Source organism: Cetorhinus maximus, chromosome 17 (assembly GCF_964194155.1).
Source record: "Cetorhinus maximus chromosome 17, sCetMax3.hap1.1, whole genome shotgun sequence".
In the NCBI taxonomy this organism is placed as follows: Eukaryota; Metazoa; Chordata; class Chondrichthyes; order Lamniformes; family Cetorhinidae; genus Cetorhinus; species Cetorhinus maximus.
Window position 1 is genome coordinate 85,630,036 of NC_135895.1, and position 15,301 is coordinate 85,645,336.

At 45.8% G+C, this 15,301-nt stretch overlaps 1 protein-coding gene across 1 annotated transcript in view; it reads right to left on the minus strand.

Annotated features, from left to right (window-relative positions):
* Positions 1-15,301, minus strand: part of astn1 (astrotactin 1) — a 2,710,576-nt gene that overhangs the window by 816,093 nt on the left and 1,879,182 nt on the right. The gene's annotated exons all lie outside the window — the stretch shown is intronic.

A 15,301-nucleotide genomic window follows, 5' to 3' on the forward strand; every position in this document is an offset into this window, starting at 1 on the left:
CCACCTCTCTACAAGGGGGCATTCAGATACCCATGCCCGCCATGGCTAAAATGGAAACAAGCATGCTTGTGACGGGTTTGGGTCAGATTTAATGAATCTGACAGTTCAAGGAGCAAGTGGTCAACCCATGGAAAAAGTTCCCTAGGGAGACAATGGAAGCAAGTAGCATTCATTCATGTAAATGCAATTTAGAAAATAACATTTTAGGTACAGGATATGAGTAATCTACCTCATGACATGTGCTAAGTGTCACATGCTTGATAGTCTATGTTTCTCAAAGCTCCCCACCATTATTGTTTTCAGCACATTATGCCAAATTTGTGGTAGGCTAGCTGATAGAAATCAATGCTACGATTAGTCAGCAACTTTATTAACCTTGTATCATGCAACCACTAGGATAATAGAAGGCAAAGTGGATGAACTCTGGGACAGAATAATACAGGGGAGTGAACGGCACACCCCCTCCCCAGAAACCATGTCGGCTCCATGCCAATCTGCCCCACAGCCATAAAGCACTGCAGGGTGGAATAACGAGGGCCGAGTGGGACCTCTGCACCTCATTGGGGAGGAAGTCTGGCCCCCTGGAGCTGCCGGCCAATCCTATTGGCTGGCGGCTCCATCAGTCCCAGCAGTGCCAGGAAGGCATCAGAGGCCGCTGTCGGGACTGCAGAAAGAAAAGAAAATCAAGGCCCATGGATCCCTGGAGCAGGTAATTCCAGGGTCTTGGGCTGGGGGGGGTGGTTTGGAAAGGTTAAGTAGAGGGGCAATGGAAGGGATGGTGTGGGTTTAAGGGAGGGAGCGGGTAGGAAGGAAAGGAAGGTATGACCTAAGGGGGAAACACTCCGTGATAGGCAAAAGGCAGCCCCTGCAATGCGACCCCACCCCTTCCTTTCAATCCTTTAAACATTTAAGTTTAAAAATTGGGCTTCCTGCTCCCACCCGGCTGCCCATGTCAAATGTTTTATGGTGTGGGAAGCACATTATCCGGGTCAATTGGCTAGAAAACAAGCCTAATTGACCCTTAATTTTTCATTTAAATATGGCAGGAGGACATATTATGGGGGAGTGCTTGGGGGTGGGAGGGAAGGTAGTGGGATAGGCACCTGTAAAGAAAAATATCATTTTTTCCAATATTACTGTAGGATACTGTGAAGCAGGTTCGTGGGGGCTGTGTGTGTGAGTGTATGTGTGTGTGTGTGTGTGTGTGTGACTAATTTAATTAAACTGAAGACAGTCAGACTGCAAGCTTTAAATCATCAAAGGGTTAGGTGTAAAAGCAGGCATTTTGAAGTAGAGATAAACAAGCTATGATGGGATAGATGTAGATGCAGCATGAATCAAAATTTGCATTTGGAGATAAATGAGGAATTGAATTTTTAGCTGTTGAATTTCAAAGAGAAATAAAGGAAGTTTTACAACTGGCAAAGATCATAAATGAATAAAGCAAAGCTAGTAAGTTTATTTTTACTGAGAGTAGTGGCCATAAAGACAACATGAAAGATTTTTATATCTGGGAAAGGTAACTTCCAAGGAAAGTTAAGAACAATGGGTTTAAAGATGAAAGAGAAAAACATATTTAAGGACAGATTGAAAGCTGTATGTGTGAGCGTGGTCATGTGATCTTGAAGAGTGTACTGTGTGAGGACAGACTGCAGAAGTAAGCAGCCTGTAGCCACCCCAGAGAAGTGTTTGTTTGTTTCAGAAAGCAAGGTTTTGTTACAAGCCTTGGATTTTCCATTGTCGAGTGAGATGGAGAGAGAAGCCTGTGAAATACTTACCCTATAGCAACAGTGGGTGCCTTGCAGTAATATTACTGGATTTTTTTTATAGATTAGGAATCTATAGGGAATGTTGCTGGGAAAAGGGGTTTTATTTGGGAGTCTAGCTAAATAAAAATCTTTCCAGAAATGTTATAAGACTAAATTTAACTGTGTAACCGTAATCTTGTGTGTTTAAGTTTTCTTTTCTTTTGTTAATAAATGTTTTAATTTAATATTTAACATCTCCAAAAGTGCTAGTGGCATCTTTACTTCTGACTTCAGTACATATACCTTCAAGTAATAAATACAAATTGCAAAGCGTTGTGATAGCTTAACCAAGTTTTCCTTTGGGATTTGATCAGCCGGCAATTGCAACCTGGCATATCATATCAGCACCCACCCTATTTTGTGTGTTCCCCACCCTCTCCAAACATGCCCAATGGGGGCACATAAAACTCAGCCCTTGGTCTTTCCTCGTCTCCTGAAGGCACTGTTTCTGTATTTTATTTTACACCATTCGAACCTAAATTTGAAATGAATGCTGTACTTCCTCACCAAATTTCACGTTGAAGGTTAATTGGGAGATTAAGTTTTAGGCTTTGTTTGAGGAAGCAAATTGAATTATCCATAAGAAAGGTAAAAACTGCACTTGAAAACCAAACAAGATGTGAGCACCTGCTTATTAGCAATTCATGTATGAATTCCTGTTATTGAACCTTTAACTATCGAGGTTGATAGTTCTAATATCAGAAACCTTTGGAGCAAATATATAATGAGGAATTCTCCCACAGTCTCTCACATAAACAGTCATTGGAACTGAGATTCACTTTGCCCACATTTAATATTATATCTGGTGGGCCTATCAAGGAACCACCTTCACTGTTCAGTCGCCAAATGAAACATTCCAAAAAACATCTTTTAAATGTGTATGGACTGTATTTAATGTTGCAGTATTACACTAATTCAAATATCATTTGGCTCCTGTGTAATGATTAACCTCTAAATAAACCTGTCTGATACATCAGTGTATACAAGCTGATGCTGTGGTATTTCTGCTTTTTGGAAGAGGTAGCAAAACATGCTGGCTTTGTAGGATATTGTACGTGAACAAGGTATTGCAGAAAGGGCTTACCTGTTACACTGCATGTGTAAGAGTATGGGTTATGGATATCAGATCCAGATTTCCATGCCTCCGTGCACGTTGGAATGGAAGGGGTGGGGGGGACATAAAAATGGTAGGCGGTAACCAATTTCCAAATTCCTGCCTCCATTCCTGTCGTGTGGGATTTTTACGGCCCCCGGGACCAGGGCGGGGGTAGTCCGTACTCAGCAACCCCGCCCTTGCCTACTCTGAGGCAGGGGTGGGCGTTTTTGACCCCCTGCTATTTGATGGAGTCGGGCCCATTTACTTTGGGGATATGGTAACAGCACCTCAGAGGAGTCATGAACCAACTGGGAACCACAGTCTCAAGTGGGGAACCAAAAACAAAAAGAACAGCCACCTGCTCCCGCAGTTCTTTAACTGACAGGTTTTGAAACACAAAAAAAGAATCTGTTCTTTCAGTTTCAATAGTTAGATGCTGTATTGTCAGTTAGATTGCTTTTACTGAAGTAATCGACTGTGGGGTTCAGTCCTGCGCAGGTAAGTTGACCATTACATTGGTCAGCATTGTAGAAGAGTTGAGAAGCATAAGAGCACTTTTCCCATGCTGATATACATTCAAAACTGAAGAAGACACTGCTTGGGATCTTCAATGTAATAACCTGAAGTGGCTTAAACGCCCGAGATGTTTTTAAAGCTGAAAAAAAATCTTTGTACTTCCAGACAAAAAAGCCTCTGCCTGCTCCTGGACTACTTTAACTGACAGAACATCTGGGGCTGAATTTTATGACCCGCGGGCGTGTGCCCGACCCGATCGGGCGTAAAATCGCGTGAGAAGACGTCAGGCAAGTGTCCCAACGTCATTGCGCACTCACGCAATATTTCGCTTGGCGGGCGCTCATTAAAGTCAGAAGGGCACCCACCGACAGTCAAGAGGGCAATTAAGCCCATTAACGGTACAATTGTCTCTGATTTTTCGTGGCCCGTCTAACCATGTGGTTGGCGGACGGGTAAATCAGTCAGGCGGCCTTTAAATTTTGCATCAAACCTCATCCAAGGGCGGGATGAAATTTCCGTTATGAGTTAAAAATAAATATCTGTGGACAGCGTTTTTATTAGCTATATTTTCAGGTGCTTGATTGTGATGCATGGACATTTTTGCAGCTTTTTAAACCCTTATTTGAACATTTTCAGGTCTGCAGCTCCCTGAGGCAGCTCTCTGGTGGAAAATGTCATCGCCCACCCTCTTCCCGCCCCCACCCTGGCTGTGCTGAGCTTTTCAGCACGCGTTTCACGCTGGCCGGCCGTTAATTGGTCAGCCAACGTGAAATAGCAGTCGAGGGCCGCTTGCGGTCAGGGGCCCATTTCCCGGCCACTCCCGGGCCCGCCGATCGGGTACGCCTGCCAAAGGTAAAATACAGGCTCTGGTGTATCTTAGTAAAAAGGCTGCCTGGTTTTCGGTCTGAACAGCCTTCATTATTTACATTTCCCATGGTTTGATGTGATAGCTGAGCACATAATGAATGCTTGACTGATATTCAAAAGGCTCAGAACCACTTATCTCAGCAGGAAGCTGTAGTTACATTTTGATTGACAGTTTTAGGAGATCACTTAAGGATTATCTGTCCTTGATGTGGTGAGTCAAATTGATTTTAGTTTGTTTTTACAAGAAATTGAACACTTGGTGTGGATTTAAAATTTTGGATACGCGTTATGAATGAACTTTTTTCGGTATGAAACATGCTTGAGTGAAAGCACGATCAGATTCTTAGAAATTTTTTAAAATCCCCATTTCAAAGACATGGTTCTTGAGGTCTGTCCGTAGTGGATACTTCATGAGTAGCTATGGAGGATACATGGTAGGCATGAAAGGGACATGAAAGGAGAGAATGGGGGCATGGAGGTGGCATGAGGAATATGAGAGGATATGGAAGGGGCATGTTAGTATGAGAGCTCATGGGAGCATGGGACATGTGAACTGAGGCGAGCATTCTAGCCTGCCAGCCTGGCCATCCGCCTGCCTCTATTGCTGCCTCGGGCCTGCCTCTGGAAGCAACCAACCAGACTTCATGCCACCCCCGCCGCCCCACCAAGAAAATATGGTGGGCGGCTCAACGTCCTTGCCTCCTCCATGAAATTCCAGCCTTCAATCTCCTTAATCAAGCTATCCTTTTGTTAAGAAAATTCCCACATGGTAACATCCTGCAATACAGCTCTTGAATTAATTTAACCATTGATAATTATTATGTACTCATCAATGTATACAATTACCATCAATAATTGCTATTCATCATTCAGTAACAACACTAGAAAGAACATATATTGATGTATTCACATTTTGTAATCCAGAATTGCTATAAAACCAATGAAATATTTTTGAAATGTAGTCAATGTTGCAATGGAAGGGAATGTGGCAGTCAATATGGGTACAGCAAGGTCCCATGAACAGTGATGAGATGAATAACCAGCTCTGACAAAGGGTCAACAACCTGAAACATTAACTTTCTTTCCCTCTGTATAGATGCTTCCAAACCTGCTGAGTATTTCCAGCATTTTCTGTTTTCATAGCTGATATAGGTTTTAGTGATTTTGTTTAGCTAATTCGCTGTGGATGCAATGACAGGGGGCATTGCCATTCTTAGTTGACTCTGCCCTCATCCTGTGTTGATATTACTGTTGTTTCCTGTTCCCAAAACTGCTGCAGAGTTGAACTATATTTCATGATATCTATCAATTTCAATACTGAATATATTTCTAATTTAAAGATGTCCGGTGGATACAACAATTATGAAACCATATTCAGCGAATATCCTAATGTTCTTGTCACTCCTGGTTAGGAAGGACATGTTAAATGTTTTTTTATTCATTCATGGGATGTTGGCTACATTGGCTGGGCCAACATTTATTGCCCTCCCTCGTTGCCCTTGAGAAGGTGTTGGTGAACTGCCTTCTTGAAACGCTGCAGTCCATGTGGTGTAAGTACACCCACAGCGCTGTCAGGAAGCAAATTCCAGGATTTTGACCCAGCGACAGTGAAGGAACGGCGATACATTTCCAAGTCAGGATGGTGAGTGACTAGGAGGAGAACTTCCAGGCTGCCCTTGTCCTTCTAGATGGTAGTGGCCATGGGTTTGGAAGGTGATGTCAAAGGAGCCTTGGTGAATTCCTGCAGTGCACCTTGCAGATCGTACATACTGCTGCTAGTGTGCGTTGGTGGTGGAGGGAGTGAATGTTTATGGATGTGGTGCCAATCAAGCGGGCTGCTTTGTCCTGGATGGTGTTAAGCTTCTTCAGTGTTGTGGGAGCTGCACTCACCCAGGCAACTGGGAAGTATTCCATCACACTCCTGACTTGTACCTTGGTGGACAGACTTTGGGGAGTCAGGAGGTGAGTTATTCGTCGCAGGATTCCTAGCCTCTGACCTGGTCTTGTAGCCACAGTGTTTATATGGCTAGTCCAGTTCAGTTTCTGGTCAATGGCAACCCCCAGGATGTTGATAGTGGGGGATTCCATGATGGTAATGCCATTGAACATCAGGAAGCAATGACTGAGTTCTCTCTTGTCATTGCCTGACACTTGTGAGGCAGGAATGTTACTTGCTACTTGTCAGCCCAAGCCTGGATATTGTCCAGGTCTTGCGGCATTTGGACATGGACTAGTTCAGTATCTGAGGAGTCGTGAATTGTGCTGAACATTATGCAATCATCAGTGAACATCCCCACTTCTAACCTTATGATGGAAGGAAGGTCATTGATGAAGCAACTGAAGTTGGTTGGGCCGAGGACACTACCCTGAGGAACTCCTGCAGTGATGTCCTGGAGCTGAGATGACTGACCTCCAATGACTACAACCAACTTCCTTTGTGCTAGGTATGATTCCAACCAGCAGAGAGTTTCCCCCCTGATTCCCACTGACTCCAGTTTTGTTAGAGCTCCTTGATGCCCACTTGGTCAAATGCAGCCTTGATGCCAAGGGCAGTCACTCCTGCCTCACCTTGGGAGATCAGCTCTTTTGTCCATGTTTGAATCAAAACTGTAATCAGGTCAGGAGCTGAGTGGCCCTGGCAGAACCAAAACTGAGTGTCAGTGAGCAGGTTATTGCTAAGCAAGTGCCACTTGATAGCACTGTTGATGACCCCTTCTGTTACTTTACTGATGATGGTGGGTAGACTGCTGGGGCGGTAATTGGCTGGGTTGGATTTGTCCTCCTTTTTGTGTACAGGGCATATCTGGGCAATTTTCCACATAGCCAGGTAGATGCCAGTGTTGTAGCTGTACTGAACAGCTTGGCTAGGGGCGCGGCAAGTTCTGGAGCACAAGTCTTCAGTACTATTGCCAGAATATGTTCAGGGTCCATAGCCTTTGCAGTATTCAGTGCTTTCAGCTGTTTCTTGATATCACATGGAGTGAATCAAATTGGCTGAAGACTGGCATGTGTGAAGCTGGGGACCTCCAGAGGAGGCCGAGATGGATCATCCACCTGGCACTTCTAGCTGAAGATTGTAGCAAATGCTTCAGCCTTATCTTTTGCACTGATGTTCTGGGCTCCTCCATCATTGAGGATGGGGATATTTGTGTAGCCTCCTCATCCAGTGAGTTGTTTAATTGTTCACCTGTTCACAGCTGATGTGGCAGGACTGCAGAGCTTAGATCTGATTGCTGGTTGTGGTTTCACTTAGCTCTGACTCTCACTTGCTGCTAATGCTGTTTGGCATGCAAGTAGTCCTGTGTTGTAGCTTCACGAAGTTGACACCTCATTTTTAGATATGCCTGGTGCTGCTCCTGGCATGCCCTCCTGCACTTTTCATTGAACCAGGGTTGATCCCCTGGCTTGATGGTAATGGTAGAGTGGGAGATATGCCGTGTCTTGAGGTTACAGGTTGTGGTTGAGTACAATTCTGCTGCTGCTGATGGCCCACAGCACCTCATGGATGCTCAGTTTTGAGTTGCTAGATCTGTTTGAAATGGGGTGATGGAGGAGTGGACCAGGGTGTCCCGGAGGGAATGATCCCTGCGGAATGCCGCCAGGGGGGTGAAGGGAAGATGTGTTTGGTGGTGGCATCATGCTGGAGTTGGCGGAAATGGCGGAGGATGATCCTTTGAATGCGGAGGCTGGTGGGGTGATAAGTGAGGACAAGGGGGACCCTATCATGGTTCTGGGAGGGAGAGGAAGGTGTGAGGGCGGATGCGCGGGAGATGGGCCGGACACGGTTGAGGGCCCTGTCAACCACCGTGGGTGGAAAACCTCGGTTAAGGAAGAAGGAAGACATGTCAGAGGAACTGTTTTGTAAAGTGGCATCATCAGAACAGATGCGACGGAGGTGAAGGAACTGAGAGAATGGGAAACATGTTAATGTAACTCATCAATACATCCAATAGTTTGTTTCCTTAATGATCTCCAGCACAGTAAAATCAAATGTAAGGTTAAAATTCTGGAGCTCTTCTATGTAACGTATTACTCTGGGGAAAGATTGCCTCTGTGTAACTGCTGTTTTACAATCAATGGTCCCTTTACAAAGGACAGGTTCATGATTTTGTTACACCTCTCACACAGTGATGTCATATTGAGCTATAAAAGCTGGGAGGCTCTCGGGGGTTTGATCCTCTGCCTGATTTTATCAATCTCAACTCGGGGCAGTCTGCTGTGATTGGTCACCATGCCCCTGAATTAGGAGGGAGAAAACTTCAGCCTTTTGTTCTTACAATCTGATCGTTTATTGATGTTGACAAAGAACAGCTGTGATGCCTTTCCCTATAGTCAAATAAACACAGTCACTGTTAAGGCACAGAGAGAAATAATGACTATTGTGGTACACTACTTAGCTTCAATAAATATTTGAAAAGAACGAGTGTTGAGGAGGACTGTATCAAAGGTGCCCCATTTTTTGGATTGACCTGTGAATTTGCACTAACTGATCTGGGAAGAAACATGCACTGAAGTGTCACACAGTGTATAAATGCTGAAACTTAATAGCAGTGGTGATGTTTTATGTCCCAAATGCCACCATATTGGCTTAGGCCATGGGGTCAAGTGATTTATAAGCTATTCAGTGGCCGACAAACCTCTTGATAAATTTGTTTTAATTATAAACAATAGGAAACCTTTCAGTTCTCTTTTACTTCCATCAAAAGCACAGGATTAACTTTTCTATTTTTCAGCTTTTTCTCAGTGGGTTCAACACAGCAGACCTGTGTGGCACGAATGTGTACACAAGCCACTTTGATTGGTTGAGAGGAACTATATAATCCTTCTGAGCCACCTTAATGTTGTTAGGAGATTTATTGGTCCTGGTATTGTCACCTCTCAATCCTCTTGCTTCTTGTATTTGTATTTTCAAACAGGTGGCGAGTGTGTATCTTGTGAGTAGACATGTCAGACATAATTCCAGACAGTGGCCCAGATTTTTCAGTCTCTGGACAGTCAAAGACCGAATGTACCCCGGAAGATGCACTACAGGATCCTTCAGAAGTCCCAGCGCACTGACTCTATGGGAATTGTACTGGAACTTTGAACTTCTGATGGGCAATTCCCCTGATCCCCAGGACCCAAGAAAAACTCTCCAACTCTGAGTTAGAGTCAGAGACTTCCGACAGTTCTGACTTACTTACCTGAATAGTTACCCAGGAAATATTAGGCAGAAAAGGACGTAGTCTGACCCCTGGGTAACTACACAACTGATCCCCCATCACACACTGAAACCACCCCCAACCCACTCCTTCCTTGACCCCCGTCCAACTTCCCCACTTACTCCCCCTGACTCCCCAACACCCTGACCCAACTTGACTAGCAACTACTATCTGACCCCCCCACTGCCCCGCGCCCCCTAACACTCCAACCATCCCCCTGACACCCGGGACCCCCCCCCCCCCCCCCACAGCCCACTGACCCAAACTGACTAGTCCCCACCACCCGACTCACCCCCTGACATGACCTGACCTCACCCCACCAACTGACTCTTCCTGGACCCCACAACTACTCCCCTAACCCGACCTGACTAGGCCTCAAACTGGCAACCCCTCCCGACCCGAACTGACCCAACTACACCCCCCCAACCTGCCAACCCATTCACCCACCTGCCACCCTGCCCCCTTACCCACTTACCCCACCCACCCTACCCCCCCTTGCCTACTCTACCTCCTTAGCTTACTTACCCCTAAAGTCTCTACCTCTTACCCACCCTATCCCTTTACCCACCTACCTTCTGTCTGTAACTTTTCAAAGAAGCTTTGGGACATTTAATCTCTTTACTTAGCAGAATACAGCAGCGAGTGCTGTAAAAAGGAGTGGCTTGTCTCTCCCCCCCGCCCCCCCTGCAGTGAACCAGGTGCTGTGAAGAAGCAGTTCCATTTCAGGAACCCTCCGCATTTCTGGAGAAGCCGGGACCGGAAATCCCGGACAGGAATGCGGAACTCTGGCGTGGCACAGAAAAGTAGGAGTGGAGGGGCAATCCGACAGTGATGACCTCTCCTCGGAAGATGCGGGCCAGTGTTGTTATGAATGGAAACATTTGGGCACATTTGTGGCATCACTGCAGTGGGACATTTCCACAATGTTTGTATAAAGTTAAATACTTGAACATGGAAGACTGCTGACAAAGCGTAAAGCACGACATCTGGAAATAAAGCCTCACTGATGCGGCATTTGTACTATGCTTTTTACTCAGGACTACTGTATTTTGAACGATGCAGTGAAAGTCTGGATGCATGGAGGTCTCAAGTGGCAGTTTCTCCCCTGTAACAGTCAGTGGGTTTCAGTATGATTGAGCGTCACTGCTGCACACATCTATTTTTTCCTTCCTCAGACACTGGGTAAGATCTATGCTGAGATCGTTTAATTCACTGCTTGGGTGTATGGTGCTTTGAAGTCATATGTGCTGCTTTTGAACAATTGCACATGCACACTGTTATGCATTGACAATTTCTTGCATGCTGTCATCAGTTCTCTTGGGTAAAACTCTCCAACCTAGAGGAAAGTGAGAGAGCGCCAGCATATTGAGTAGCAGATGCACAGGATAAATACAACATAAAGGTCAAGGAGTTAAGGCCTGTGATGCATGGCTGACTGGCTCAACTTGGTCAACATAAAATATCTAACCACTCACTTCACTCTCTCCAAGCGCATCTTCTGATTTTTTTTCTCTCAAATCTTTGTGGCAGCCATCCTGTCACTATGTTGCATACTTAAAGAAAATAAACAATTCAAAATAAAATGATGACAATTATTCATAAGCTTAACCACACCATTTTAAGCATCTTATGAAGGGATTTCTTCTCCCCAGGTCTGCCCTGTTGCTGAAGCCTTAACTTTCCACCCTGCAGTTTTATTTTACATGTCCCTTCCCCATCATGCAACCTTCCACTCATGGTCAAAGTATTCCACGAACATAGGATCAGAAGTAGGTCACTCAGCCCATGGAGCCTGCTCCACCATTCAACTGGATCATGGCTGATCGTCTACCTCAAAGCTATTTTCCTGTGCTACCCCTTGATGTCATTAGTGTCTAGAAATCGATCGATCTCTGTCTTGAACGGACTCAGTGACTGAACTTCCACAGCCCTATGGGGTAGAGAATTCCAAAGATTCACCATCCTCTGAGTGAAGAAGTTCCTTCTTATCTCTGTCATGAGAGACTTGCCCCTTATTCTGAGACTGTGTCCCTCCCCACCCTGGTTCTAGACTCACCAGCCAGGGGAAACATATTTTCTGCATCTACCCTGACTAATCCCTTAAAGACTCTGTAAGTTTCACTGAGATCACCTCTCATTCTTTTAAACTCGAGAGAACACAGGCCCAGTCTCCTCAATCTTTCCTCATAGGCCAGTGCCACTAGCCCAGGAATTAGTCTGGTAAGCCTCCATTTCACTCCCTCAATGGCAAGTGTATCCTGCCAGGATACTTTCAAGTATATTCTGTCCGTCGGTGCCTTTTTTGGGCTGCCTGCATTTTCACAAGTCATTTACGAAGCTCACTGTTACTTCCCGTGCACCCTTTCCCAGCAAAAGATAAAATTGGCTGGCAACTCCTTCAAACAACCAAGATCTCAGTTCAAGTGGGTAGCTGAGCAGATGGTTGTGGTGGGCAATTCAGCATGGCACTCTCAACAAAAATAATCCTTTTGTCTATCAGTCTCTGCTCCCATGTGTACATTTATATTTTGCAAATTTTTATTAATTTTTCAGCCTCTGTCCCAGTTACTTTCATTTCGATTACAAGGATTGGAACTGTAATTACAATCTTACATACCTGAGGCCGAGTTTGAAATGCTTGATACTGCAATAGTGCCACATTTATGTGGGGAGTGCCGCTGAGAGAGTTGTGAGATCAGTCTTGGTTGTATTGACTATTTAAAGTGAAATTCATTGGGCTGCTTTCAACATGCCCCACTGGGGATGCTGTCGGCAGGGGGGGCATGTAAGGTAGGGCGAGTGCCCACCCCTTCACCTTCCCACCCCCAAATTCACCTCCATTATACCTGGAGGGGGGATGGAGGGGTGGGTGGGCGGCTGTTATTTCAATGGATAATCAAGGGTTAATTAGGCTTGTTACCAAGCCAATTGGCCCTGATAATATGCTGTCCATGCCATAAAACCCAGAGTTTTCAATAATTTCTTCAAAGGGCAGGGAGGAAGGGGGACTCTATCTTCGGTGGTTGCCCTTTGTGGATTGGGTGGGGGGCGGGGGGAGGCGCCCTAAGATAGAAACCTTCTTTCTTTCTACCCACCCACAGCCTTAAACCCACTCCCTGCAACCCTCCATGACCTGCCCAAAGCTAATAGAATATTATCATTTATCGGGAGGGGAATTGAATATAAATTTATGGAGGTTATGCTTCAGTTGTGCAAGGACACTGGTGAAACCACGTCTGGAATACTGCGTATAGAAGGTTTACTAATCTAATACCTGGAATGGGCTGGTTATCTTACAAGGAAAAATTGGGCAGGCTAGGCTTGTATCTGCTGGAGTTTAGAAGAGTAAGAGGCTACTTGATTGAAACATATAAGTTTCTGAGGGGTCTTGACAGGGTGGAAGATGTTTCCCCTAGGGAACTAGTTTAACATGGTTTAAAAATTAGGGGTCACCCATTTAAAACAGAGATGAGAAGAAATCTTTCCTCTCACTGGGCAGTGAATCTTTGGAACTCTCTCCCTCAAAAGGCAGTGGAAGCAGAGCCTTTGAATGTTTTCATGGCAGAGGTAGACAGAGTCTTGATAAACAAGGGAATGAAAGGTTACTGGTGGGTTGGCAGGAGGTTACAGTCAGATCAGTCATGATCTTATTGAATGGCAGAGCAGGCTTGAAGGGCCAAGTGGCCTACTCCTATTCTTAGTTTGTATGTTCATATGACCCCAGGCTTACCTGGTTCCATGGCATCCTTCGTCCTTCTCTTGCACTTTTGTTGATCCCGGGACTGATGGAGCCGATCTGATTGGCTGGCAGCTCCAGAGGGCAGGACTTCCTCCCCAGTCAGGGGCAAAAGTCCCACTCAGCCCTTGTTAAGCCCGCCTGCAGCACGTTATGAATGCAGGGCAGGCAGGCATGAAGCGGGTCAGCTCCACGCCGAGTTTGCTTCTGGGTGAGGGCATGAGCCGTCCAACACCCATATTGTTCAGCCCATTGTTTCTATTGAAATACCATTTGGCTAATGATGCCTGCTTAATTTTATGTTGATTTTGGGTTTGACTGTTACAATAAAAGTTTTAAAAAGTGAGATCTTGTCCATCGATTCCTTTCATTGGGGTTGTTTTGGAGATTCCTTTCTTTTTAGGTTATTGGTGCCCATTGGGGGGGGGGTCATAACAATTGTGTACTCAGGACTGAATTCCAGACAAAGGCATCAAATCTGTGATGAAGCACCAGATGACACCTTGGACGTCCCAGCAAGAGATTGTCAATTCTAGATTACTCTTGCCAACGTGGCAGGCCGAAATCTTCTCAGTAATTTTTAGCATTGTTTCATAGGTGGAAGAATAGCTAAAGAGCATCTCCCAATAAAGCACTCATGTAAAAATGAATAAATCAGATATTCAATATCTCTGAAAACCATGTGCACTTTGTCTTGTCTCAAACTGTAATTACTAAGTCTGAAACTGTGATTAAGTTGCTTTGTGTAGCATAGCTCCTGCTGAGACCTTCCTACTTAAATTTCAAAATGTCCTGCAGGCAGAGGACATAAATTTACAAGCCATGCCAAAGAAGTAAATTACAATCATCTACTACACGGCCGGGCAAAATTTGCACCCTTGGCTGTTAAAGCTGAGAACCTTATTGATTTCATTGAAAATGGACTGTTTTACAGTTGTTATTTTTCCCTCCAATTTTACTGATGCACTTTCAAAGAGACTCCCTCTTGAAAGGTTAATCACAAAGGTTCATGCACAAAGGGGAATAATGCTCCTTCTTCAGCAAGCCAATTTAAAATCACAAGTTACTGCGCTGAAGGAAACAGATAATTAAAAATTATGGCTGTTGGCACGTAGGTGTTGCTTTAATTGGGCTACACACGCTAAATAATCAACCCTTCCCCTCCAAAATACTAATCAAGTGTGAGCTCAGATCCCCAGAAACACTCGTCAGCACCAAGTCGACTGACTCCACCCCCCACCCACCTGAGCAGCCCCACAGCGCTGCGGGGCTCCCGTCCCTCATTGGGCCACAGGTCCCGCCCTCTGGAGCTGCTGGCCAACCCGATTGGCCGGCGGCAGCTCCATCAGTGCGAGGCAGGCAGCCATGGCAACCGCCAGCACTGCAGGTGAGGAGTGGAGCCCGAGGCCTAGGATCCCCGGAGAAGGTTAGCCTGAGGTCTTGGGCCGGGCGGGGGGGCAGTTCAGGGGAGAGGGTGGATTTAGGAGTAGGAAGCGGGTAGGAATGGAGGGAGAGGGAGGGGGAGGGGGAGGGGGAGGGGGAGAGGGACGGGGAGAGGGAGAGGGAGAGGGAGAGGGAGAGGGAGAGGGAGGGGGAGAGGGAGGGGGAGAGGGAGGGAGAGGGAGGGGGAGGGGCTTCAGTCTAAGTGGAGGCACCTCGCGATCGCCAAAGGGCAACCCCCGAAGAGTAACCCCGCCCCCCGCTCCTTCCAACCCTTTAACCATTTGAGGTTCAAAACCCCACTTCCCACTCCTGCCCTGCTGCCCACACTAAATGTATTGCAGTGTGGGGCAGCATATTATTCGGGTCAGTAGGCTTGATAACACGCCTCATTGACCCTTAACTGGTCATTTTAATATTTTAATATGGAGGGCGGGCTGCCAATTTTGGCACCCACCTGCCATCTCCCCTCCCCCCCCCCCCCCCCCCCCCGTATTATGGGATTGAGACTTAGAGCCCCAGGGCTAGTGAGGAAGAAGAAAAATCAATCGGGGTTCCTGCTCTTGCTCCAGTCCATTAACCTAAGTTGGAAAGTGACAATGACCTGGAATTTCCTAAATAGAACCATAGAAAAATT